Raw genomic sequence first — 5640 nt, forward strand, 5'->3', positions numbered from 1 at the left:
TGACCGGGGGCCTTCAGCAGACTGAATAACTCCTTGCTGGAGCCAGTGACCTTGGGTCCAAGCTGGTGACCTCGGGGTCTCGAACCTGGGTCCTTCCGCATCCCAGTCTGACGCTCTATTCACTGCACCACCGCCTGGTCAGGCGAGGGGTTTTATTTTTGGTGGGGGTTTTTTTTGTGTGTGGCAGAGACAGAGTCAGAGAGAGAGGGACAGACAGACAAGAAGAAAGAGAGATGAGAAACATCAATTCTTCTTTGCAGCTCCTTAGTTCTTCATTGATTGATTTCTCTTATGTGCCTTGACCTAGGGCTACAGCAGACCAAGTGACCCCTTGCTCGAGCCTGCGACCTTGGGGTTAAGCTGATGAGCCTTGCTCAAACCAGATGGTCCCATGCTCAAGCTGGCGACCTCCTCCACATCCCAGTCCGACACTCTATCCACTGCACCACCACCTGGTCAGGCTGTTTTGAGGGGTTTTTAAGAGTGGGAGTTGAGGAGAGGGTTTCAATAGAAGATTCATTAGCTTTTCCAGGTGTTCTTTTCATCCCCTACCAGGGCCAGCCCCAGGCCAGGGTGGCAGCAACAACTGCTACCCCATCTGGGGCTGCCCCATGGCCTGGAGCCAAATACAATTGAGGTTTAGATGGTATCTTTAGGGAGGTGATCTTCAGTATCTCCTTGTAAATTGCTTAGCCAGTTTATTCAGGTATTTTTCTCAGTTTCCCCAATCTACTTGCCAAGGAATTTTCCAAGCTTCTTATTATCCTGTCTCAGTTTCATTATCATTTTTCTAAATCTTTTATTTATTGACTGTAGAGAGGGAGGATGAGAGAAAGAAACATTAATTGTTGTTCCAGCCATCTATGCATTTATTGGTTGATTTTTGTATGTATCTTATCTGGGGATTGTAAAGCCAGTAGCCGCGGCCACCATCACAGCTGCCTGGCCCATGCAGGTTTTTATTAGATTCGGACAGATGGTAATGAAACAATGGAGCAAGAACTGGTGGGCCATTTGCTGTAATCCTAGCTTGCACCCGGCGGGCAAAAATTTCACACAGTGGAGCCTGACCAGGCGGTGGCGCAGTTTATAGAGCATTGGACTGGGATGTGGAGGACCCAAGTTTGAGACCCCGAGGTCACCAGCTTGAACGCAGGCTCATCTGGTTTGAGCAAAAGCTCACCAGCTTGGACCCAAGGTTGCTGGCTTGAGCAAGGGGTCACTGGCTCTGCTGTAGTCCCACAGTCAAGGCACATATGAGAAAGCAATCAATGAACAACTAAGGTGTCGCAACGAAAAGCTGATGATTGATGCTTCTCATCTCTCTCTGTTCCTGTCTGTCTGTCCCTATCTATCCCTCTCTCTGACTCTGTCTCTGTAAAAAAACAAACAAACAAAAAAAAAAACACAGTGGGAAAACACTTCCCTTTCTATTCAGGGCTCCCAAAGCCACTGACTTATCCAAGTTTCCTAGAATCAAAGGTTTCTAGCTCATTCACCTCTGTTCCCCATCTCCTTCTCTCTGCACAAACTGGCTTCTCCTTCAGCACTCCACCATCTTGGCTGCTTCTCCTCTCTCTCCACATGGCCTTTCTCTGCTCTCCTCTCTAAAGCTAATCTCAGGAACCAAGAGAGAGCAACTCCCGGTCTGCCCCACTCTATAGTGTAGAAATCAAAATCTTTAATCCAATATACGAACAAGGAAGTCTCTGATACAAAGTCACTTATCTGAGGCATAATAGGATTCCTCATGAGAGTGCACCACCCCCTATCATGCAACAATCAAGAGAGTGGGGAAAAGCTTAGTCTTAAAACTAAGGCTTAGGGCTAGGTTATAACCACCCTGCCTGCTTACAGCCTGTCCCCACACCCAATGCAAACTATAAGTGAGCAAACATATATCATATTTAAAAACTTATTTGGAGAAGGAAGGAAGGAGGCAATCAGGGAGCTGGGCCAGGGGAGCCGATCTGCTGAGGGAGCTGAGCGGGAGCCGAGCGGAACCTGCGGGGGAGGAAGCCGCGGCTGCAGCGGGGGAGCTTGGAAGCCGGAACAGGATCAAGTCCTCCATCCCAAGGACCGGGCTAAAACCTGACTGCCACTGTCCCCACTTGGCCTCTACTGTCTTCAGAAAGCAGCTGGTGTGATCATGGGTAATATCTTTGGAAATCTCAAGAGCCTGATTGGGAAGAAGGAGATGCACATCCTGATGGCGGGCCTGGGTGCCGCAGGAAAGACCCCGATCTTGTATAAGCTGAAACTGGGGGAGGTTGTCACCACAATCCCTACCAGTGGGTTCAACGTGGAGACAGTGGAGTACAAGAACATCAGCTTCACAGTTTGGGATGCGAGTGGTCAGGACAGGATTCGGCCTCTCTGGAGACATTACTTCCAGAACACCCAAGGGTTGATATTTGTGGTCGACAGCAATGATTGAGAGCGAGTAAATGAGGCCCGGGAGGAGCTGATGAGGATGCTGGCAGAGGATGAGCTCCGGGAGGCTGTGCTCCTTGTCTTTGCGAACAAACAGGATTTGCCTAATGCTACGAATGCTGCTGAGATCACAGACAAGCTGGGCCTGCATTCCCTGGGTCATCGCAACTGGTACATTCAGGCTACCTGTGCCACCAGTGGGGACGGGCTGTACAAAGACCTGGACTGGCTGGCCAATCAGCTCAAAAACAAGCAGTGAGAGCCAGGCAGCCCTATCTGACCACCCCATTCACCCCTGACACCTACTGTCTCCCTTCCCAGCCCTACCCCTTCCTTCCTGTTGCCATTGTGGGCAGGGCCCTGGGGATCATGTCCACATGCCCAACAAGAGCCTTGTCTCTCCTGCCTCCCCTCCTTTCCCCTGCCCATGACCAGTCCCCAAATGCTGTCCCGATGATGAATCATTCCAATTTACCAGATTAAAAAAACAAACAAAACTTATTTGACCAACAGGATCAAACCTAAAACTCTGGTGTATCAGGGTGATGCTCTAACCAACTGAGCTACCCGGCCAGGGCAGTTTTATTATTAATAACAAATACTTGATTGAAATATATATATCAGCCTGACCAGGCGGTGGCGCAGTGGATAGAACGTCAGATTGGGATGCGAAGGACCCAAGTTCGAGACCCCAAGGTCGCCAGCTTGAGCGCGGGCTCAACTGTTTTGAGCAAAAAGCTCACCAGCTTGGACTCAAGGTTGGTGGCTTGAGCAAGGGGTAACTCGGTCTGCTGAAGGCCCGCAGTCAAAGCACATATGAGAAAGCAATCAATGAACAGCTAAGGTGCTGCAGAAAGAATTGATGCTTCTCATCTCTCTCCTTTCCTGCTTGTCTGCCTCTGTCTGTCCCTCTCTCTGTCAGAGAAAAGAAAGAAATGGTGACTTGGTGTGCTCTCTCCCTCTCTGGAGTGCCTGTGCCGTTCCCTTCCTGCTTCTTCTCCCAAAGGTAAGGGGCCTTACCTTTGCCTTTCTCTCTCTTGAGCTCCAAGGGCCCTTCTTTGGCCTCTGTGACTTGTTTCCTGAGCCTAGGGAGCCCAGCTGGCTCACTTTCACCACCTCTGGCCTCTGCAACTTTCTAAATAGACTCTGTTATAACAAAAAAAAAAGAAAAATTAAAGAATGTGACAAGTTCACAAAAGTCTTCCTCTTGGCCCAACTTCTATCACCAACAATTACATTTGATGTAAATTTTTTAAAATTTTTATTTATTCATTTTAGAGAAGAGAGGGAGAGAGAGAGAGAGAGAGAGGAGAGTCAGAGAGAGAGAGAAGGGGGGAGGAGCTGGAAGCATCAACTCCCATATGTGCCTTGAACAGGCAAGCCCAGGGTTTCAGAACCAGCGACCTCAGCATTTCCAGGTCGATGCTTTATCCACTGCACCACCACAGGTCAGGCCTATCACCAACAATTAAATAGCAGTCTTTTCATTTTTAAAACATATCAATAGAATCAAATAGTATGTATTCTTTTGTGTCTGGCTTATGCTCAACATCAATTGTGAGACTCATTCATAATGTTTTCTTTTTACTGCTCTGTGAAACAATGAACCTCTACTTACCCATTCTATTGTTGATTGGCCTTTGGATTGTTCTCTGCTTAGGGCCAAAATGAATATTTTATTTTTATTTATTTATTTTTAATTTTTTCATTTTATTCAATTATTTATTTATTCATTCATTTTAGGGAAGAGAGAGAAGGGGGGAGGAGCAGGAAGAATCAAGTCCCATATGTGCCTTGACCAGGTGAGCCCAGGGTTTTGAACTGGCAACCTCAGCATTTCCAGGTCAACACTTTATCCACTGCACCACCACAGGTCAGGCTGAATATTTTATTTTATTTTATTTTTTGTGGCAGAGACAGAGTCAGAGAGACAAACAGACAGAAAGGGAGAGAGATGAGAAACATCAAATCTTCATTGAGGTTCTTTAGTTGTTTTGTTTTTTTAAATTTTTATTTATTTATTTATTTATTTATTACAGAGACAGAGAGTGAGTCAGAGGGATAGACAGAGACAGACAGACAGGAACGGAGAGAGATGAGAAGCATCAATCATCAGCCTTTCGTTGTGACACCGTAGTTGTACATTGATTGCTTTCTCATATGTGCCTTGACCGCGGGCCTTCAGCAGACCGAGTAACCCCTTGCTGGAGCCAGCGACCTTGGGTCCTAGCTGGTGAGCTTTTGCTCAAACCAGATGAGCCCGCGCTCAAGCTGGTGACCTCGGGGTCTCGAACCTGGGTCCTCCGCATCCCAGTCCGACGCTCTATCCACTGCACCACCGCCTGGTCAGACTGAATATTTGTTTAAGTGCTTTTTGGCCCACTTATGAACTGTACCATACCTTCATTTTTTATTGTGTTGTATTTTTTTTTTTTTTCATTTTTCTGAAGCTGGAAACAGGGAGAGACAGTCAGACAGGCTCCCACATGCGCCCGACCGGGATCCACCTGGCACGCCCACCATGGGGCGATGCTCTGCCCATCCTGGGCGTCGCCATGTTGCGACCATCCTGGGCGTCTCCATGTTGCGACCAGAGCCACTCTAGTGCCTGGGGCAGAGGCCACAGAGCCATCCCCAGCGCCCGGGCCATCTTTTGCTCCAATGGAGCCTTGGCTGTGGGAGGGGAAGAGAGAGACAGAGAGGAAGGCGTGGCGGAGGGGTGGAGAAGCAAATGGGCGCTTCTCCTGTGTGCCCTGGCCGGGAATCGAACCCGGGTCCTCCGCACGCTAGGCCGACGCTCTACCGCTGAGCCAACCGGCCAGGGCCATACCTTCATTTTTAAAGTTACTTTTTTCTTTTTTTTTTGTTTTTATTAAATGAGAGGCAGGGAGGCAGAGAGATTGACTCCCGCATACACCCTGACCGGGATCCACCCGGCAAGCGCTCTACCAGGTGATGCTCTGCCCATCTGGCGCCGCTGCTCCATTGCTCCAAACAGAGCTATTTCAGTGCCTGAGGTGGAGGCAATGGAGCCATCCTCAGAGCCCAGGCCAACTTGCTCAAACCATTCAGTTCATGGCTGCAGGATAAGAAGAATAAGGAGAGAGAGAAAGAAGGGAGAGGGGTGCAGAAGCAGCAGATGGGCGCTTCTCCTGTGTGCCCTGACCGGGAATCGAACCTGGGACTTGTACATGCCTGGCCGATGCC

General features: G+C 48.8%; 1 pseudogene; it reads left to right on the top strand.

Moving 5' to 3' along the window:
- The first annotated feature begins 1998 nt into the window (after window positions 1-1998).
- Window positions 1999-2692, top strand: LOC136382129 (ADP-ribosylation factor 3 pseudogene; annotated as a pseudogene).
- Window positions 2693-5640: the final 2948 nt, after the last annotated feature.

This window comes from Saccopteryx leptura, chromosome 10 (assembly GCF_036850995.1).
Source record: "Saccopteryx leptura isolate mSacLep1 chromosome 10, mSacLep1_pri_phased_curated, whole genome shotgun sequence".
NCBI classification, from domain to species: Eukaryota; Metazoa; Chordata; class Mammalia; order Chiroptera; family Emballonuridae; genus Saccopteryx; species Saccopteryx leptura.